We start from the raw sequence: 23058 nt of genomic DNA, 5'->3' as shown, positions 1-23058 counted from the left end.
CTGAAAGCAGCTCGGGAGAAGAGATATGTAACCTACAAGGGTAGAAACATTAGATTGGCAACAGACCTATCCACAGAGACCTGGCAGGCCAGAAAGGACTGGCAGGATATATTCAGAGCACTAAATGAGAAAAATATGCAGCCAAGAATACTCTATCCAGCTAGGCTGTCATTGAAAATAGAAGGAGAGATAAGAAGCTGCCAGGACAAACAAAAACTAAAGGAATTTGCAAACACAAAACCAGCCCTACAGGAAATCTTGAAAGGGGTCCTCTAAGCAAAGAGAGAGCCTAAAAGCAACATAGACCAGAGAGGAACACAGACAATATACGATAACAGTCACCTTACAGGCAATACAATGGCACTAAATTCATATCTTTCAATAGTTACCCTGAATGTAAATGGCCTAAATGCCCCAATCAAAACACACAGGCTATCAGATTGGATTAAAAAACAAGACCCATCGATATGCTGTCTGCAAGAGACTCATTTTACAACCAAAGACACCCCCAGATTGAAAGTGAGGGGGTGGAAAACCATTTACCATGCTAATGGACACCAAAAGAAAGCTGGGGTGGCAATCCTTATATCAGACAAATTAGATTTTAAACCAAAGACTGTAATAAGAGATGAGGAAGGACACTATATCCTACTTAAAGGGTCTATCCAACAAGAAGATCTAACAATTGTAAATATCTATGCCCCTAACATGGGAGCAGCCAATTATATAAGGCAATTAATAACAAAAGCAAAGAAACACATCGACAACAACACAATAATAGTGGGGGACTTTAACACCCCCCTCACTGAAATGGACAGATCGTCTAAGCAAAAGATCAACAAGGAAATAAAGACTTTAAATGACACACTGGACCAAATGGACTTCACAGATATATTCAGAACATTCCATCCCAAAGCAACGGAATACACATTCTTCTCTAGTGCCCATGGAACATTCTCCAGAATCGATCACATCCTAGGTCATAAATCAGGTCTCAACCGGTACCAAAAGACTGGGATCATTCCCTGCCTATTTTCAGACCACAATGCTTTGAAACTAGAACTCAATCACAAGAGGAAAGTCAGAAAGAACTCAAATACATGGAGGCTAAAGAGCATCCTACTAAAGAATGAATGGGTCAACCAGGAAATTAAAGAAGAATTAAAAAAATACATGGAAACCAATGAAAATGAAAACACAACTATTCAAAATCTTTGGGATGCATCAAAGGCAGTCCTAAGAGGAAAGCATATAGCAATACAAGCCTTTCTCAAGAAACAAGAAAGGTCTCAAGTACACCACCTAACCCTACACCTAAAGGAGCTGGAGAAAGAACAGCAAATAAAGCCTAAACCCAGCAGGAGAAGAGAAATAATAAAGATCAGAGCAGAAATCAATGAAATAGAAACTAAAAGAACAGTAGAACAGATCAACGAAACTAGGAGCTGGTTCTTTGAAAGAATTAACAAGATTGATAAACCCCTGGCCAGACTTATCAAAAAGAGAAGAGAAATGAGCCAAATCAACAAAATCATGAATGAAAGAGGAGAGATCACAACCAACACCAAAGAAATACAAACAATTATAAGAACATATTATGAGCAACTCTATGCCAGCAAATTAGATAACCTGGAAGAAATGGAGGCATTCCTAGAGATGTATCAACTACCAAAACTGAACTAGGATGAAATAGAAAACCTGAACAGACCTATAACCACTAAGGAAATTGAAGCAGTCATCAAAAATCTCCCAAAAAACAAAAGCCCAGGGCCAGATGGCTTCCCAGGGGAATTCTACCAAACATTTCAAGAAGAATTAATACCTATTCTTCTGAAATTGTTCCAAAAAATAGAAATGGAAGGAAAACTTCCAAACTCATTTTATGAGGCCAGCATTACCTTGATCCCAAAACCAGACAAAGACCCCATCAAAAAGGAGAATTACAGACCAATATCCTTGATGAACATGGATGCAAAAATTCTCACCAAAATACTAGCCAATAGGATCCAACAGTACAGTAAAAGGATTATTCACCATGACCAAGTGGGATTTATCCCTGGGCTGCAAGGTTGGTTCAACATCCACAAATCAATCAATGTGATACAATACATTAACAAAAGAAAGACCAAGAAACATATGATCCTCTCAATAGATGCAGAAAAAGCTTTTGACAAAGTACAGCATCCTTTCTTGATCAAAACTCTTCAGAGTATAGGGATCGAGGGTACATACCTCAATATCATAAAAGCCATCTATGAAAAACCTACAGCGAATATCATTCTCAATGGGGAAAAACTGAGAGCTTTCCCCTTAAGGTCAGGAACGCGGCAGGGATGTCCACTATCACCACTGCTATTCAACATAGCATTGGAAGTCCTAGCCACAGCAATCAGACAACAAAAAGAAATCAAAGGCATCCAAATTGGCAAAGAAGTCAAACTCTCACTCTTTGCAGATGGTATGATACTTTATGTGGAAAACCCAAAAGACTCCACCCCAAAACTGCTGGAACTCATACAGGAATTCAGTAAAGTGGCAGGATATAAAATCAATGCACAGAAGTCAGTGGCATTCCTATACACCAACAACAAGACAGAAGAAAGAGAAATTAAGGAGTCGATCCCATTTACAATTGCACCCAAAACCATAAGATACCTAGGAATAAATCTAACCAAAGAGACAAAGGATCTGTACTCAGAAAACTATAAAATACTCATGAAAGAAATTGAGGAAGACACAAAGAAATGGAAAAACGTTCCATGCTCATGGATTGGAAGAACAAATATTGTGAAGATGTCAATGCTACCTAGAGCAATCTACACATTCAATGCAATCCCCATCAAAATACCATCCACTTTTTTCAAAGAAATGGAACAAATAATCCTAAAATTTGTATGGAACCAGAAAAGACCCCGAAGAGCCAGAGGAATGTTGAAAAAGAAAAGCAAAGCTGGCGGCATCACAATTCCGGACTTCAAGCTCTATTACAAAGCTGTCATCATCAAGACAGCATGGTACTGGCACAAAAACAGACACATAGATCAATGGAACAGAATAGAGAGCCCAGAAATGGACCCTCAACTCTATGGTCAACTCATCTTTGACAAAGCAGGAAAGAATGTCCAATGGGAAAAAGACAGTCTCTTCAACAAATGGTGTTGGGAAAATTGGATAGCCACATGCAGAAGAATGAAACTGGACCATTTCCTTACACCACACACAAAAATAGACTCAAAATGGTTGAAAGACCTCAATGTGAGACAGGAGTCCATCAAAATCCTAAAGGAGAACACAGGCAGCAGCCTCTTTGACCTCAGCCGCAGCAACTTCTTCCTAGAAACATCGCCAAAGGCAAGGGAATCAAGGGCAAAAATGAACTATTGGGACTTCATCAAGATAAAAAGCTTTTGCAAAGCAAAGGAAACAGTCGACAAAACCAAAAGACAACCGACAGAATGGGAGAAGATATTTGCAAATGACATATCAGATAAAGGGCTAGTATCCAAAATCTATAAAGAACTCATCAAACTCAACACCCAAAGAACAAAGAATCCAATCAAGAAATGGGCAGAAGACATGAACAGACATTTTTCCAAAGAAAACATCCAAATGGCCAACAGACACATGAAAAAGTGCTCAATATCACTCGGCATCAAGGAAATCCAAATCAAAACCTCAATGAGATACCACCTCACACCAGTCAGAATGGCTAAAATTAACAAGTCAGGAAACGACAGATGTTGGCGGGGATGCGGAGAAAGGGGAACCCTCCTACACTGTTGGTGGGAATGCAAGCTGGTGCAGCCACTCTGGAAAACTGTATGGAGGTTCCTCAAAAAGTTGAAAATAGAGCTACCCTATGATCCAGCAATTGCACTACTGGGTATTTACCCCAAAGATACAAAAGTAGGGATCCCAAGGGGTACGTGCACCCCGATGTTTATAGCAGCAATGTCCACAATAGCCAAACTGTGGAAAGAGCCAAGATGTCCATCGACAGATGAATGGATAAAGAAGAGGTGGTATATATATACAATGGAATATTATGCAGCCATCAAAAGGAATGACATCTTGCCATTTGCAACGACCTGGATGGAACTGGAGGGTATTATGTTGAGTGAAATAAGCCAAACAGAGAAAGACATGTATCATATGATCTCACTGATATGAGGAATTCTTAATTGTAGGAAACAAACTGAGGGTTGCTGGAGTGGGGGGTGGGGTGGGAGGGATGGGCTGACTGGGTGATAGACACTGGGGAGGGTATGTGCTCTGGTTAGCACTGTGAATTGTGCAAGACTGTTGAATCTCATATCTGTACCTCTGAAACAAATAATGCAATATATGTTAAGAAAAAAAAAAAAGAAGAAGAAGAAGTTAGCGGGAGGGGAAGAATGAAGCGGGGGAAATCAGAGGGGTAGACGAACCACGAGAGACGATGGACTCTGAAAAACAAACAGGGTTCTAGAGGGGAGAGGGGTGGGAGGATGGGTTAGCCTGGTGGTGGGTATTGAGGAGGGCACATTCTGCATGGAGCACTGGGTGTTATGCACAAACAATGAATCATGGAACACTACATCTAAAACTAATGATGTAATGTATGGGGATTAACATAAGAATAAAAAAAATAAAAATAAAATAAAATAAAGAATTTGAAACAGATTTCCAAACTTCTCACTTACCTTAATTGGTTTCTACACAAATGTGCATAGAGTCCATCTGTCTGTATTCATACACATCCTTCTCTCTTTGGGTTAAACCCTCATTTCATTGTTTGGCTAGCTACTATAAAGACATTAGAAATTCTGTTCTGCAGTGTTAAAATATCACAGAGTGGCTAAGTGAAATCTAAAATAGAGAACAATGTGAAAGGCTGTGAATGTGACATTCAGTTTGAAGGCCACGGGATAGCAATGATAAGGAGTAAGTAGAAGGTGCTGTCTGATATGTCCACAAACTGCTGCCTTGAGCCTTGAGGTTCCTTCTCGAGTTTGGGGTTCCTTAAGGAATTTGCCTAGGTCATCTCTCTCTGCAGTTCTTCCTGGATCATGATCTGATTTAGCTCTGCCAATTAAAACCTGTTCAAGTATTTGTCAAGAGACATCCTCTGTCTTAATTCTTCTAGACAGAGAAGTGGCAGGAGATGAGTAACTTCCAGATCTTTGGTATTCCTACTGGACCCTGAATGGATAATGCTACCACGCTTTCTTTTTCTCTTTTTTTTTTTTTGAGAGAATGAGGGGGAAAAAATGTGGTGAACAGATTCTGCATAATGTACCCACTACAATTATAATTCTCTTAGCATAAAAATAAATCATGAATATTTATCTCTAAATAGCAAAATAGTCATAACAGTAATAGTATTTAAAAAGGTAGTAGAAGATTTAGGCTGAAAGCAAAATGTCCTAACCTCTTGTTCCAAGGACAGGCCTCTGCTTAGAGTGGATATGGACTAGACTGTGTCTTAACACAAGTTGCGAGCAAACTCTCAACAGCCAACTGCTGATTGTGGGTGGGAAAGAGAATCGGGTGTTCCCAGTAAAAGCTGCGATTGCCTCCTACACACTTGCCTCCCCAAGAGCCATGGGACTTTCAGCGAAGAGACAATCTTCACTCTTAATTTTTATCATCAGCGATCAGAACATTTCATTTACTTCCTGCAAAAACTGAACTTCCAGTGACAAACATTTAATCTGATGTAGAGCTATGCAAAGACAATTTGTTTATTTTCTTGAGTTTCTAAAAATTATCCTTAATTAAAACAGCCTCGGGGCATAAGAACTATCAAACCACATTAGTAAAATACAAGGAAAACAACAAGCTGTAATGATTAATATATGAACTTACTAAAGTGTATTTTCATTTTACCTTATTTCATCTATCATTTTGGGAGGACTAGCAGTTTTAAAGCATACATGGATGTTGACCAAATGGAGCATTTAATACAAACTATGAGAAAGTGTCTCATTTGAGGAAATTATAGAAGCATAGCAATACATGAAGGGGAAAAGTGATTGAGGGCAAAAACTGCCCTTATGGATCGCCACTCAGGCGCTAGGATGTATTGGAAAGTACCTCCAGAAAGCCCGGAGTTAAAATCTTGTGCCCAATGCTGGAAGAAAACCCCAAACTATCATCCTTGTCTGAGTTCCCATAGGCTGGACTCAGGAAGAGGCTCCAACAGACAAGATCTACACCTCACTAACAGTTCTCATCTTTCACTTATTTAACAACAATTTATTGAACATCTATCATGTTCAAGGTTTTAAGGAATACAAGGATCAATTAAACACAGCCTTTGAACTCAAGGAGTAGCTGAACTATGCCTCCTTGTGGTAAGAGTGTTCTTACTGACCCCCTACATACTCCTTTCCCTCCTAACAGCCTTCTAGAATATTTTTCACTTTGAGTTTGTTCACATCACTAACCCTAAAAACATTGCTCCCTCCACCAATGCCCCAACAAGTATCTTGAATTGTGAACCCGTGATGGTTCATTATACATGCACTGTATACAGGTTAATGCCTGTCTTTGAAAGAAAGGAAAGGCATGTACAATGTAGACAGGATCGCCTTATACTCAAGAAGCCCAGTAAGGTCAACAGGGAAGCAGGAAAGGGTAGAAAAAAAGACTTTAGTAATGCACTTTGGGCTAGTTCACATGCCAATGTAGCTTTATTCTATCGCTAAGAAACGTAAGCAAAACTTTATTTTAGTAATAAACAAAACATTTAAAAAAGATCTTAAATGATTTCACAGAATGATTGTTTAGAAATAGAGAAAGCAATGTATTACTATATAACAAAGTAAAAAAGAACTTAGGTAAGTTGACTGACTCCAGAAACTGAGGGAACCTAACTGCAGTTTTATTATTCTTTCTGCATTAACTACCTCTCCACCAAGCTAGTGGCTATCAAAGGAACTAGTTTCCCCTTCCCAGTTCTACTGACAACTTACAACACGAGGGCAACTGGCCAGAAAGTAAGTTTCTATGCCATTTTGTGACTTACAGTGAACTGAGTGGATAACACAATAAGGCTTCTTTCCTGCCATCTGGCATCAGGAACTGGTCTATTTGGACATGAGGATGACATTCAAGACAGCAAATGATGGCAACTTAAGTCTCATCAACAGCCAATTGAGAGGACCCTACTTGGGAGTGCCTTAGGGGCATTTAGGAAGCCATCCTCTGAAAATTTAATTTTCAAGAAGACAAGGGAAATATGTAGCACAAGACAGGATGCACAACTATAAAATTTTAATATTGCAATCCAGACCTAATTTCTTGGAAGCCATGTAGATACTTGCATCAAGTCCAGTGGAAACTACCAGAGATACTCTGTTAAACACAGTAAATTGTACATCAACTATTATCTCTGAATTCAGAAACCTGACTAAAATTAGAGCAAAGAAACCAAAAGTATAAATCCAAAAGGAAAAAAAGGACTAGAGAATAGTTGACAGCACATAAGAAGTCACCAAAATTCTGCAAGATGGAAAATGAACAGAAGAATAATTGCCTTAAGTGAAATTTTGCTGTCAACAGATGCACATAAGGAGAAACAAATGTATTCATTCTATGGAATCCCAGAGAAGTGCGGTATTTGCAAACAATAGGCATGCAGCAGCCAAGATGGCACCTAGGGCTGGTATTAATTATTATTTGGAAGCCTACTGAGATGCAGGATCCCCTCATTCACTACAACATTAGAAGAAACTCTCTCTCCTCAACTCCTCAAGGAAATGACAAGATATGGATCTGGAAAATTCAACTATGGAGGCTCCAGACTCAGGGACAACAGACATAGGTGAGCATGGGACTGGTCCACAAATGACAAGAAGAGGAATGTGTGAAAATCTGCATAATGCATAATGAGGACTCCTCCGGTTCCCCACCCCCCATTCACCACCCCCTACTTTCCTTCACCCACTTCCAGGGATAGTGGTGGCCAGACAGCAGACTAGAAAGTTCTTCAGAGAAAACTCAAGTCCCCATAGAGAAGGAAGGGAGGGAAGACGGGAATAAGGGAGGAGAAACAACCTTCCTGATATCTCTGATGACATTTAGCACCCAACTGTCAAACCTCCCTGTTCAGTCATTAGCAGGTACTATTTCTAATTAATGTCAATGCTACCCATCTTCTCTTTTCAGCTAAATTTTAAGTTGTAGGAGTTCAGAGCCCATTTCTCAATAGTATATCTTCTGTATTACAGTTGTTCTATTAAAGTATCAGTTCAGTGGTGATGGCTTTGATTAAGAAAGTGTTTTCAATGATGAGCACACTTGGGGGACACAAACAGAACAAGGATTTTCAAATGATATGAAAGGATAAGTAGCCTCCATTATTTAGAGAATTCTTCCAGCCTTTTTAGTTGTCATCTAGAAGAGCCGGGGAACAGTGTTATGTGTGGTTGCCAACAGGGACACTTTATTTCTCCATCTGGTGCATCTACCTTGTCCAGAGCTCCAAAAGTGAAATAATTGCCTCAACTTTTAATGTTGCTCTATCTGTACTACTGGTTCCATTCCTCTATAAAAAGAGAGTTCCCATGATTATGGAATCACTTGCACTTTAAGAAACAAGAAGAATATTGGAGCCTATAAATTTTAATATAAATACAAATGCAAATCTAAGTGTAACACACACACACACACACACACAGATTCTGAAGTGCTTTTCCTCTTAGGGCCTAATCAAAATCACTCCTTTCAAATATGTTCTCACTGATGTAAATCTCAGTCCCAGCTAAATGAAACATATTGGATTATTTGATGCAAACCGAGATTTGAATCCATTTTCCATTTTAATAAGTAAAAAGAACTCAAACTTTGATATCAAACCCAAAATGCACTTTTCACAGATAGGCAGTGGAATTGCTTTTAAAAAAAAAGTTTCCCTGGTGCATATTTCAAAAAATAGATTATTTTTAAAGTAGTAAGGCAATAATATCTCAAAGTTGAATTGTGTTGATTCTCAATGTATTCTAAAGTCCTGTAATGCTTGGATAAATATGCTGACTAATTGCTCAGGCTTTAATTATATCCTTTTTTAAAAAGACTAAACCCCTGAAAGTGGAAGCATCAATTATTAGAATAAAAACATGTCCATTTACATGAATTATTGGAGGTCCTCAAAACGCAAAAATATCCAAGTTAGCACTTGCTGTACATGGCTCTTTTTTTTTAATTATGTATTTTCTTGTTTGTCATATGAGCACATTTAGTGCTCAGATCTTTTCTTGTGGCTGATGAGAAGAGATAGCATACTCTATGTTGCAGAAATCTCAATTTCTGAATTACTAGTGATGAGTCCCTGTTTGGGGACCATGTGTAAAAATGATGAGCCAGAAATAATAATTAACCACTAAGCCAGTTCTTTTTTAGGCTAGGCTGAGGACTCTTTTTATCACAATCCCGTAAGATTTCACATTAGAACAACAGATTACACATTAGTGTATTAAGGTGCCCCCAGCCTCCAGCATTTGGCAAGTACTAATCAATACTAGTTGGATAAAGAGTTCATGATCTATTTCCCCATCACACACTAGCTTGTTTTACCTCTCCTATTCAAGGACATACTTAAGAGTAAAAGTCTTTTTGTGCCCACAAGCGCTCCCTAGAGCCCTTCTTCTTTATCCCAATGATGTTTCATTTATAGGGAGAGGTATATAACTTAGCTATAGACCTAAAGACCTGGCCTAGGAAACAGGGAAGAAAGAGAAATGATTAATGATAAAATATTAATAATAAGCCAGTAGAAATACAAGAATGCCAAACGGCATTGTTGCATCTGTGTTTCGCCTTTGGAAAGTCATTAATTTGCATATCCTGCAATTTTGCCTGGAGGTAGTAGATGAACTACACCCAACAATACCAATATACTGAGGGCCTCATTCATGCCAAGAACTGTATTAGGAGCTTTACATCAATCTCTAATACTATCCTCACATAGATTATGTTTAAAAAAACAAATGGGGTGCCTGGGTGGTTCAGTCGTTAAGCGTCTGCCTTCGGCTCAGGTCATGATCCCAGCATCCTGGGATTGAGCCCCGCATCAGGCTCCCTGCTTAGCGGGGAGTCTGCTTCTCCCTCTCCCTCTGCCTCCTCCCCCCCTGCTCATGCTCGGTCTCTCTCTCTCAAATAAACAAAATCTTAAAAAAAAAACAAAAAACCATTGTGTGACCACAACAAACACGTCCAAATGAGAAAACTTATATATTAGAGGACTCTGAGTGGTAGCAAACAAATCAGTAACAAAAGCACAGCCAACTCCTCTTAGCTCTGTAGTTTTTTCCCACAACCTCATATATAGTATAACCTCTAACCTCTCATACAGTATAGTGAAGTAGTGTTAGGTTTCAAGATACAGGCCATATTCAGTTCAGCATCTCAAACTTGGCAAACACTCTATTGTGGCAGTTGTTATTTAGGGCACAAGACCTTACATTTCCGTTCATAATAAGGAGTAGTCTTTTTATGCCGTATATGCATTTTTTTTTTTATACCTTCGCTACTACTTTACAGACCATGTGACCCAGCCAACCTAGCCACAGCAGAGTAGAACAGAGCAGAACATGTGCTTCTCCCACAGGCAGCCAATCTCTTTAAGGCCAGTGGCATCTGAAGTGATTTGGCATGGTAAATTTGCCCAATAATGTCACAAGTGTCTAACCCAGGAACATCCCTTATGTGGGGTATTTTGAACATACAAACTTTAGAGATAATCAGAAGTCAGTGGCATCCGGCACATCCCCAATATATACCGAGATGGAGCAGGACCCAGAAACCATTAGCAATAAAAGCCATGAGGAAACCAGAGGCCATGAAAGAGGGTATTTCACAAGTTAATACAACTTCAAGTGCCTCTGAGCACAAGAATCTGAAGCAGTTTACCTGAGACTCTATTTGGTGTTAGAATGATGATGGTGAACATCGCTGATAAACAACCTAGCTCTATGTTGAAGCACATTCCCCAACCAGACGATACAAGGAGGAACATGATGTCCATATGATTTAGGGATAAAGGGGAGTTACTAATGAAGAAAATACATCGTCTTCTCCCTCAGAACAAAGCAAGCCTTCGTCTAGGATTATGTGTTATCATGACAACTGTAACAACAGTAAACAACAATGAAAGGGTCACTGCCCAAGCACAGTGCTAAGTGACAAATAATTTGCAAACTGTCGCAAGAAAAAACAATTACATTGATAATAGCTGTCTGTTAACTTTGTCTATAATTATTATTTCCTTAACATAAACAAATTAGCTTTACTAGTAAGTCAGATGATGTTTTCAGTCTCCACAGGACTGCTAATCTGCAGGCGTTTCAGCTGTTGATTAATCAAAACTGTCCAGAAAACACTCCCGCAACCCCAGGCATCTGCCTCTCTGGTGTTCTCCTGGCCCCTGAATGTCTATTAATTTACTTTCTTCACACTGGGTCAACTTTTTCCTTTATTTTTTTTTATTATTATGTTCAATTAGCCACTGTATAGTGTACATCATTAGTTTTTGATGTAGTGTTCAATGATTCATTAGTTACGTATAACACCCAGTGCTCATCACAGCACGTGCCCTCCTTACTACCCATCACCCTGTTACCCCCTCCCCCTAGGCCCTCCCCTCTGAAACTCTGTTTGTTTCCTGGGGTCCATAGTTTCTCAATCGTTCATCCCCCTCTCTGACTTCTCCCCCTTCAGCTTTTCCTCCCTTCCCCACAGTCCTCTGTGCTATTGCTTATGTTCCACATATGAATGAAACCATATGATAATTGTCTTTCTCTGCTTGACTTCACTTAGCATAATCCCCTCCAGTTCCATCCATGCCGATGCAAATTGTAGGTATTCATCCTTTCTGATGACTGAGTAATATTCCATTGTATATATGGACCACATCTCCTTTATCCATTCATCTGTTGAAGGGCATCTCGGCGCCTTCCACAGTTTGGCTATTGTGGACATTGCTACTATGAACACTGGGGTGCATGTGTCCTTTCTTCTCACTACATCTGTATTTTTGGGGTAAATACCTGGTAGTACAATTGCTGGGTTGTAGGGTAGCTCTATTCTTAACATCTTGAGGAAACTCCATACTGTTTTCCAGAGTGGCTGTACCAGCTTGCATTCCCACCAACAGTGTAAGAGGGTTCCCCTTTCTCCACATCCTCGCCAACATCTGTCATTTCCTGTTTTGTTAATTTTTGCCTTTCTAACTGGTGTAAGGTGATATCTCATTGTGGTTTTGATTTGTATTTCCCTGATGGCTAGTGATGTTGAGCATTTTTTCATGTGTCTGTTAGCCATTTGTATGTCTTCTTTAGAGAAGTGTCTTTTCATGTCTTCTGCCCATTTTTTTGACTGGGTTATTTGTTTTTTGAGTGTTGAGTTTGAGAAGATATTTGCAAATGACATTACAGATAAAGGGCTGATAGCCAAGATTTCCTTTGTCTGTAAAGGGATAATTCTGTTTTCTAACAATAGATGCTACACTGTGTCAAGCATGTGGTAAACTCCAGGATACTAGTATCATTTTGAAAATTTCATCCGTGTGTTAGAAAGTATCTGTGCTGAAGGCAAGAATGTTCCTCAACTGCCTCTTGCAATTGAAAGCCAAGACACATTTTGGAATTTGAAAATATTTTCTCCCTGTCGCATAGTTTAAAATGATGAGTTACTTCTTGCATCTCAACATAATTAATGGGGATGTCATACCTGCTTACAAATATGAAAAAGCTATTCAAGAGACAGGAACAAGTGAATACATTCCTATCTGTGAAATAAGGTGAATTTAAAGTGTTGCTTCCTTGCTGAAACGCTGGTACTATTCTTCGTGCAGGCTATTGGCACCCCTGCCTACTGAAGTAGGTCACCAAACAGAGGTGCCAAGGCTGATAAATGGTGAAGGAAGGAAAAGGAGATATTCAACCCTCTCTCTAATCCTCTCTTATTCTCTCTTTATCCAATGGAATGATATTTTGTGGGTGTTTTTGTTAAGTCACATAGATTTGGAAAAGGGATTACTGGTTTAACAATTTTGACAGTGATTGCAACCAATTACCCCACTGTTGGCATTAATCTATTATCCTAGCAGAGCACAATGGGCTGCCCCATGTATTGAAAAATATGTATGCTCTAACCTGAAGAAAAATGTTGTAAAACTCAGGTAGTCTTTAAAAAGTTATTTTAATAATGTTTCAATTTATTTCTGTACCCAGTGGCTCGCTACAGCTACTTGTCAAAATCTTTTCTTATATTTCTTTAAGCTTTTTTATTGTCCTGTGCCTTTTCTATTAAACCATGGCTTTAAGCTTTCTTGAGGTTTTCTAAATTTTGAAAATCTACATGTATTTTTTAGAAATAATTTGGGGACAAAGCTATATTATAGAGATAAAGTCTTTGAGACAAGCTAATGAAAGCTAAAATATTAGTAGGCAATCTCTTAGGCAAAGAGGTCAGGAAGAAACATCTCTTATCAGTGCTGAACTAGCCCTTGGGTAGCACCATGCTCAGCAAATAACTCAAAGTTACCAAGGTCTTTGTTTATTCCCTTCTTAGCTCCTTTCTGAGGCAGCAGAGGTCCCACTTTAAGTCACAAAGACCTACTGCTTTAGAGGAACCTCTATTTTTCAGTAATCCTTCAAAAATTGGAACTCCTTGCTAACTTCTGTCAGAAACATAAAGATTCAATCTTCCCAAGTCTTTTTACTAATTATTTTTAATACTCCATAGTACCTGATTTCTTCCCAAGTAAAATGACCTTCCCCCACCCTCCCACTCTCCCTTAGCTGTATTCATTGACATGTTTAAATATTTCAACTCAACTGGACTGAATTCAGAAATGAGAGGAAAACCGCTAAACCTCAAGAATCATGAAAGGTTACTAAGAAAATACTTCAAAGGGGATGGGAAGAGGGAGAATATCTAAATGCTAAGGTTTTCAGTATCAGGTGTTATTTTCAGTCTCTTCTCTGGCAGATTGCTTGGTGTGCCATGTAAATGGCAACTCAAAAAGGAAAAGTGCACACTTCCTGTCTCAACATATCAGCCTTCACGTCAGAGTTTTGAAAAAAATGGGGATTTTTTTTTCCCCAAATGTAGCGGTCTTTCCCTCAGTAAATGTTTTAATTCATTGTCTTGGGAGATTTATTGCCTTTTCTTCTATAGCTTTGTTTTTTTCTTAACATCCCTCTAGTCCAGGGAGAAAGTGAAATGTCAGGCAACATCCAGCTAAGAAAGATGTTTAAATTTAAATAAAATATGTAATATTGGGTGTTATATCAAAATTATACAAGTGGGTCCCAAAATATCTATAGAGAGGACCAAATTTATCCATCATTTCAACTCTCTAGTTCTCTATAGATTCTCACATGCTTTTGATTTGTAATGCTCTAGGACAGATCACAATCATCATCCTGAATGGTATCTGATTCTGTTCATTTTCTATACATCAAATTCACATATCATTCTGTTCATTTTTATGTATCAAATTCCCCTGGCTTTTTGGAAACCTTAGCTATTGACACAAGGACCTTCCATGCTTTCACACAAATACAGCCTAAAACAAGAACAGGATTGCTGAGATTTGGTTGCAAATTTAATTTCCCCACTGTAGCTCTCTAGTAGTCTTGACAACTAGGCCATGTCGAGGAAGAAAGACTTTCCTTTATAAGCTAAACTCAAAAGTTATTTGGTCCATTGAGTCTTATAAATATACTATAAATACTGCTTTTGAAATGATAGGTAGGTAATATGGACAATATAATGAAAAGTTCCCATCTGATACAAAATAGTATGGAAATTGTGGGTTTTGGATTGGAAAGAGATATGGGGGGCTAAGAAAGATATAAAGGAATTTTAACTCTTGTGACTTTGAAGAGAGACCTCATATCAAGAAAAAAAAAATGTGGGGCACTGTCAAATTTTCAAGCTGAGAGTACATCTCTTCACTGCTTCCAATAAGGCACAGGAGTGAGAGCAGCAAGGACAGGAAGGTGTCTGAATAGATGGTCCTCCAACTGAAACAAAATCTCTCTGATCCTCCATTAATAGAACCCAGAATCTCTCAAATGTCCATGGGTGGCTACAGAAGACCTTTCATCATAACAATGGTCAAAAGTGGCATTAGACAAGAGAAAGGAGAAAATACCCAAATACTTGATTAGATGATGTTGCAGCCTTCAAAGGTTCAACAATGCCTTCAGGAATAGTCAGTGAGGAAAGCCATCGTGCCTTCCTTGTGCCAAAAGGGCATGTTAGAAGTTACGCAAGGCTGGGCCTTGCTGCAATGGCTGTAGTCAAGTTCAGCCAGAGCCTGCAGAGAAAGCCAACATGCCCCCCCAGAAGCCCCCCTCTTACCACCATGATGATTCTTTCCACAAGCTTTCTCCCCAAGTTGGTAGTCATGAAGGAGGAGACAGGAAGAAACCTAGAGGTGGACACTCTATCAAGGATGTTAAGTTAAAGTGAAATAGAGTCCTTATTAAGGCCAGAAGAAAGTTACCTCCAATGTGGTCAGGTTTCCCTTTCTTTTCTACCACCAGCAAAAGAAGAATTGAATTTATGACAGCATCATTTTTCACATAAGTTCCTATTTACTATTGTTTCTGTTTTATGTGGCAACAACTAAATATCCCTTAGTGGCACCTAAGCATATTAGCCTGCACAGAACCATCTCTCCCTCTCTCCTTCCCTCTCCCTCTCATTCAAATTCACTTATTCCACCTGACAGCAGTATCTTTTAATCTGTATATTTTCCTCTATCACCACTGGATAATTTCAAGAAACTCCTAACTGGTCTTGATCCCCGTGCCTCTGAATTTTTCTTATTCTTTTTATTGTCATAAACCCCAGGTCTGTTTCATTCTTTATATGCTTCATCTAAAAGAACCCCTCAACATGCATATCTGTCTCATTACTATCCTGCTTGAAAATTAGCAGTTTTCCATTTTCTTGAGAATAAACCCAAGCCCAGTTAAGGGGTCTACCATCCAGGGTCCTCACTGGAAATATATGGCACAAATAGCCCCTCGAGTAGATGTTATAAATGGCTCATTTATCAGGTTGTGGATACAATATAGGGAAACCATATGAAATATTGTGGTGGAATTTTACTCTGTCAATATGGCTCATCCAGAATTACATTTTCCAGAATCTCTTTTGTTGTATGGTTCTGGATTGGAGTTGGCCAGAAGGGAAATTCGTTTTGACATGTGGAAGGCAGAAGCGAAGCATTGGCCATTACAATCCAATGACAGGTTTTAGAGAGGTCAAGGACAGGTATAGAGGTGTGGCCGGGTTCCAGGTTGTCTTTACCTCATGTTCAGCTCTTCTTCCCAGCTGCTGACCCATTTGACCAACAGCAACCACAGGCTCACCGTTAGATGCAGACTTGCCCAGCTCTCCTTCATAACCCCATTCCAGCAGCTGAACATGACTTGCTTTCCTGATAGCGTGACAAGCTCTGATTCATCCACCAGGGCACCTGACAGGCCAATTTACGACTTATACCTGATCCTCCAACTCTCCCTTTTGGGCCATTATTTCCCCAGCTTCTCCAACAATTGTATGAGGCCTTATTACTATAATAAATCCCTATTCCATAATACCCGTAACAGTCCTGCTTGCCTGACCTTGCAGACAGTATAGAAGTCTGGGATTATTGTTAACCCTGAATGAAAGCAGAGAATCAGGTAGAGGAAGTTTCTTTGAGACTAGGAGGGATTATGAGCTATGGAACAAAGCTACGTCATGGTGGTTTCCTAGGAAGGATGGTTGGGAAATAAACAGCCTGGTTTCACTCTCCTCCCTCTTTCCAGTCTATTATCTGGGATCCTGTTTACAGAGGAAAAGCAGAAACCAGAAGCACAAGAACCACTGATAGAACCCATACATGTTGACCTCCAGAGCAGAGAGCAGGGGACATATTGTACATGGAAGACATTTGGCACACACAGCTTACATGATCCATCACAGCCTGCCCACTGTCCCCCAGGCCTCTCCACCTTGTATTTCACCTTCTTCCTCACACTCTCTGCTACAGCCACTCTGAGCTTTTTTTACATCCTTGAGTCTACATTATTTTTACTTTCATGAGGGCCTTTTACAAAGAATGTTCTCTCTGCATGTGCCAGGAGAGTACTGCCTCTTTCTGAGAAAGAAAGAGGGAGCAAAGAAGGACCACTATGTCCTTAATGGCCCTGGCCAAGATTATACTGGAACTTTCACTTTTAAGTAGGACAAATTTAGTCTACCAGTTGGATCCCTTTGCAGAAAATAGCAATACAACTTGGACATCATATAAAAAGCAATTATCTGAAGGTGCTCGAGGAGAAACAGTCTAACAGAAAATACATCCTCACTTGGAGTGGGGAAGATGGTGTTCTCCACAAGTAGGTCCTCATCATTCATGGCCTTTAACCTGAGTCTAAATGCAGTCCACACGTGTACACACGGTGGTGAGAGGGGCTCACAAGGTAATTTTCACACTCTGAGCTCTGGGGAGTCAGAAAAATTAAGCAGGACAATGTGAAACACTGAAGAAAGTATGGGAGTTCTTAAGTGGCAAAATCCATAAAGGGGATCTATATCCATCTATCCATATCTCCAACTGATCCATATCTCCTATCCATATCTCTTCTATCCATATCTCCAATGGATCCTGAACATGCTTAAAGCAAAACAGATTAAAAGCACCAGAATTAAAGACAAAAGATCTGAATCCAGACCATATCTGGTACCCACGCAGCAGAACCTGTAGTTCAAATCCAGCAAGCCAATTACCTGCTGAGAAAGGAAAGGACCCTCATTAGAGAAAAATAACATAATTCAGAATCTCCACATTCACATATCTTGAATGCAATCCAAAATCACCAAACATAATAAAAACCAAGAAATAGAACACACTGTTGCAAAAAAAGAAATTAAGTCAAGTCTGACTCAGAGATGAACATCCAGATTTTTAAAAGGCTCTTGTAACTATCACCAATTAAGTAAAACAAAACATTTTTTCAGAAAATAGAAATATCAGTGAAGAAATAGGAAAGTGTCGAAGGCAAAGAACAGAGATTAAAGATCGAGGGGAAAAAAAACAGTCTTGGTAACTTATTAGAGGTTATCAAATGGTCTAATATACAGGTAATTGATATGCCATAAGGAGCAGAGACCTAGAATGGAGTAGAAAAATGACTGAAAATATAACAGTTGAAAATTTCCCATTTTGATGAAATAAAAAATTTTCAAAAAGAACCTACTACAGAAACATACAAGCAAAATAAACACCAAGAACCTGGGTGAAGCTCATCACAGTCAAGATGACAAAAGCCAAAGATAAGGAGAAACTCTTGAAAGTGGTAAGAAAAAATGAGTTGGGGGGAGGGGAAAAGATGGTGGAGGAGTAGGGGACCCTATTCCAACTGGTCCCCGGAATTGAGCTGGATATTTACCAGACCACTCTGAGCACCCACGAAATCAGCCTGAGATGTAAGATCTGGATCTCTACAAACAGAAGATTGCAGGTGGCTGGTTTCAAGGTATGAAGTGGGGAGCCATGATCCCGCAGGCAGATACCGGAGGATAAGCGGCAGCAGGAGGGAGCCTGGCCATGGGGATCCGACACCTCCCAGTGAGCTATAGTCTCCCATGCTGGGGACAGGGCACAGATTCACAGACTGCTAGCAGCAGGGAAAGGACTTTAGATGGAAACCTGACCAGCAGGGTCGTGCATGCAAACTGGGGGCAGCTGGTGGTTTTAGAGGCACAAAGGGCAAAGATGAGCCCCGACCTGGAGGCAGGACTGGGAGCGCAGCTGAGGGGCGCAAAACCCAGGATGCTGCAGTTTATAGCAGCACAGACAGAAACAGAGAGAGTGTGGCCTGGAGAGCTTACTGAAGAACAGACTGCAGTCTCTCTGCTCTGAAGCAGAGGGTTGGAAATGGTCTCTTCTGCTTTGACTCGCAGAAGAGATGCGGAAAGTAGTCACAGAAAGTCACCAGAGAACAAAAGCCCCAAAACACGGTTTTCACTGAGCCCATCCCCTGCCACAGGGGGCAGGGCAACTCTGCCTAAACAGGGTTGCCTGAGTAACAGCGTGGCAGGCCCCTCCCCAAGACGACAGGCTGGGAAAACAGGAGGCCAGCAACCCTAAGGTCCCAAGAAAACAGGTGCATATTGCTTGGGTTGTGGTCAATAATTTGGACTCTATACTTTCCCTCAACCACCCCTCAAAAGAACGACTAGGAGGAGGAACCCCCAAAATAGGAAAGACTCAGAGATTATGACTGATGCTGCAGATTTACAAATGGATGCAGATATAACCAAGATGTCAGAGATGGAATTCAGGCTAGCAATTGTGAAGACAATGGCTAGAATGGAGAAATCAATTATTGGCAACATAGAGTCTCTAAGGGCAGAAATGAAAGCTGAATTGGCAGAGCTTAAAAATGCTATCAGTGAGATCCAACCTAATCTAGATAATCTAACAGCTAGGGTAAGTGAGGCAGAAGAACGAATTAGTGACCTGGAAGACAATTTAATAGATAAAAAGCGAAAAGAGGATGCCAGGGAAAAACAACTCAGAATCCTGAAAATAGAATCAGAGAAATAAGTGACACCATGAAGCATTCCAATGTCAGAATTATTGGAATCCCGGAGGGGGTGGAGAGAGAGAGAAGACTAGAAGATATATTTGAGCAAATTGTAGCTGAGAACTTCCCTAATCTGGGGAATGAAATAAACATTTGAGTCCTAGAGGCAGAGAGGACCCCTCCCAAGATTAAGGAAAACAGGCCAACACCCCAGCATGTAATAGTAAAACTCAAAAACCTTAGAACCAAGGAAAGCATCTTTTTTTTTTAAAGATTTTATTTATTTATTTGACAGAGAGAGACATAGAGACAGAGGGGAACACAAGCAGAGGGAGTGGGAGAGGGAGAAGCAGGCTTCCCACGGAGCAGGGAGCCTGATGCGGGGCTTGAACCCAGGACCCTGGGATCATGACCTGAGCCAAAGGCAGATGCTTAACGACTGAGCCACCCAGGCACCCCCCAAGGAAAGCATCTTAAGGACAGTTAGGGGGAAGAGATTCCTTACATACAGAGGGAGGAACATCAGAATAACATCAGACCTATCCACAGAGATCTGGCAAGCCAGAAAGGCCTGGCAAGACATATTCAGGGTACTAAATGAGAAGAACATGCAGCCAAGAATACTTTATCCGGCAAGGCCATCACTTAGAATGGATGGAGAGATGCAGAGCTTCCAAGACTGGCAGAAACTGAAAGAATATGTGACCACTAAGCCGGCCCTGCAAGAAATATTAAGGCGGGTTCTATAAAAGGAGAAAGACCCAAAGAGTGATATACAACAGAAATTTACAGGGACAATCTATAAAAACAACGTCTTCACAGGCAACATGATGACAATTCATTCATATCTTTCAATAATCACTCTCAATGTGAATGGCCTAAATGCTCCCATAAAATGGCACAGGGTTGCAGACTGGATAAAAGGACAGGACCCATCCATATGCTGTCTACAAGAGACTCATTTTGAACCTAAAGACACATCCAGGCTGAAAGTGAAGGGACGGAGATCCATCTTCCATGCCAGCGGACCTCAAAAGAAAGCTGGGGTAGCAATTCTTATATCGGACAAATTAGATTTTAAACTAAAGTCTGTACTTAGAGACACAGAAGGACACTATATCATTCTTAAAAGGACTATCCAACAAGAAGATCTAACAATTGTAAATATCTATGCCCTCAACATGGGAGCAGCCATCTATATAAGCCAACTGTTAACCAAAATAAAGAGTCATATTGATAACAATACATTAATTGTAGGAGACCTCAATACTCCACTCTCAGCAATGGACAGATCATCTAAGCAGAAAATCAACAAGGAAACAAGAGCTTTGAATGATACATTGGACCAGATGTACCTCATAGATATTGACAGAATATTCCACCCTAAAACAACAGAATACTCATTCTTCTCGAGCGCACATGGAACTTTCTCCAGAATAGACCATATACTGGGTCACAAATCAGGTCTCAACCGATACAAAAGATTGAGATTATTCCCTGCATATTCTCAGACCACAATGCTCTAAAACTGGAACTCAATCACAAGAAAAAATTTGGCAGAAATTCAAATACTTGGAAGCTAAAGACCACTCTGCTCAAGAATGTTTGGGTCAACCAGGAAATCAAAGAAGAACTTAAACAATTCATGGAAATCAATGAGAATGAAAACACATTGGTCCAAAACCTATGGGATACTGCAAAGGCATTCCTAAGGAGGAAATACATAGCCATCCAAGCCTCACTCAAAAAAATAGAAAAATCCCAAATTCACCAACTAATTCTACACCTTACAGAACTAGAGAAAAGGCAACAAACGATGCCTAAGCCACGCATTAGAAGAGAAATAATTAAGATTAGAGCAGAGATCAATGAATTAGAAACCAGAAACACAGTAGATCAGATCAACAAAACTAGAAGCTGGTTCTTTGAAAGAATTAATAAGATAGATAAACCACTGGCCAGACTTATCCAAAAGAAAAGAGAAAGGACCAAAATTAATAAAATTATGAATGAAAGGGGAGAGATCATGACTAACACCAAGGGAATAGAAACAATTATTAGAAATTATTATCAACAACTATATGCCAATAAACTGAGCAATCTGGATGAAATGGAGGCCTTCCTGGAAACCTATAAGCTGCCAAGACTGAAACAGGAAGAAATTGACAACCTGAATAGGACAATAACCAGTAACGAGATTGAAGCAGTGATCAAAAACCTCCCAAAACACAAGAGTCCAGGGCCTGATGGATTCCCTGGGGAATTCTACCAAACATTCAAAGAAGAAATAATACCTATTCTACTGAAGCTGTTTCAAAAAATAGAAACAGAAGGAAAGCTTCCAGACTCATTCTATGAGGCCAGCATTACCTTAATCCCCAAACCAGGCAAAGACCCCATCAAAAAGGAGAATTTCAGACTGATATCCCTGATGAATATGGATTCCAAAATCCTCAACAAAATCCTAGCTAATAGGATCCAACAATACATTAAAAGGATCATCCACCACGACCAAGTGGGATTTATCCCCAGGTTGCAAGGGTGGTTCAACATTCGTAAATCAATCAGTGTGATAGAACACATTAATAAGAGGAGAGAGAAGAACCATATGGTCCTCTCAATTGATGCAGAAAAAGCATTTGACAAAATACAGCATCCTTTCCTGATTAAACCTCTTCAGAGTATAGGGATAGAGGGAACATTCCTCAAGTTCATAAAATCCAACTATGAAAAACCCACAGTAAATAACATCCTCAATGGGGAAAAGCTGAGAGCCTTTCCCTTAAGATCAGGAACACGTCAAGGATGTCCACTCTCTCCACTACTGTTCAACATAGTATTAGAAGTCCTAGCAACAGCAATCAGACAATGAAAAGAAATAAAAGGCATCCAAATCGGCAAAGAAGAAGTCAAACTCTCTCTTTACGCAGATGAAATGATACTTTATGTGGAAAACCCAAAAGACTCCACCCCAAAATTACTAGAACTCATCCAGCAATTCAGTAATGTGGCAGGATACAAAATCAATGCACAGAAATCAGTTGCTTTCTTATACACTAACAACGCAAATGTGGAAAGAGAAATTAGAGAAACGATTCCATTTACAATAGCACCAAAACCGTAAGATACCTTGGAATAAACCTAACCAAAGAGGTAAAGAGTCTATACTCTAGGAACTACAGAACACTCATGAAAGAAATTGAAAAAGACAAAAAAAGATGGAAAAACATACCATGCTCATGGATTGGAACAATAAACATTGTTAAAATGTCTATGCTACCCAGAGCAATCTATACCTTCAGTGTCATCCCGATCAAAATTCCAATGACATTTTTCAAAGTGCTGGGACAAACAATCCCAAAATTTGTATGGAATCAGCAAAGATCCTGAATCGCCAAGGAAATGTTGAAAAAGAAAAACAAAACTGGGGCCATCACGTTTTCTGATTTCAAGCTATATTACAAAGCAGTGATCACCA

The sequence above is a fragment of the Neomonachus schauinslandi genome, chromosome 7, assembly GCF_002201575.2.
Source record: "Neomonachus schauinslandi chromosome 7, ASM220157v2, whole genome shotgun sequence".
Classification (NCBI taxonomy): domain Eukaryota; kingdom Metazoa; phylum Chordata; class Mammalia; order Carnivora; family Phocidae; genus Neomonachus; species Neomonachus schauinslandi.
This window is presented reverse-complemented; position numbering follows the sequence as displayed.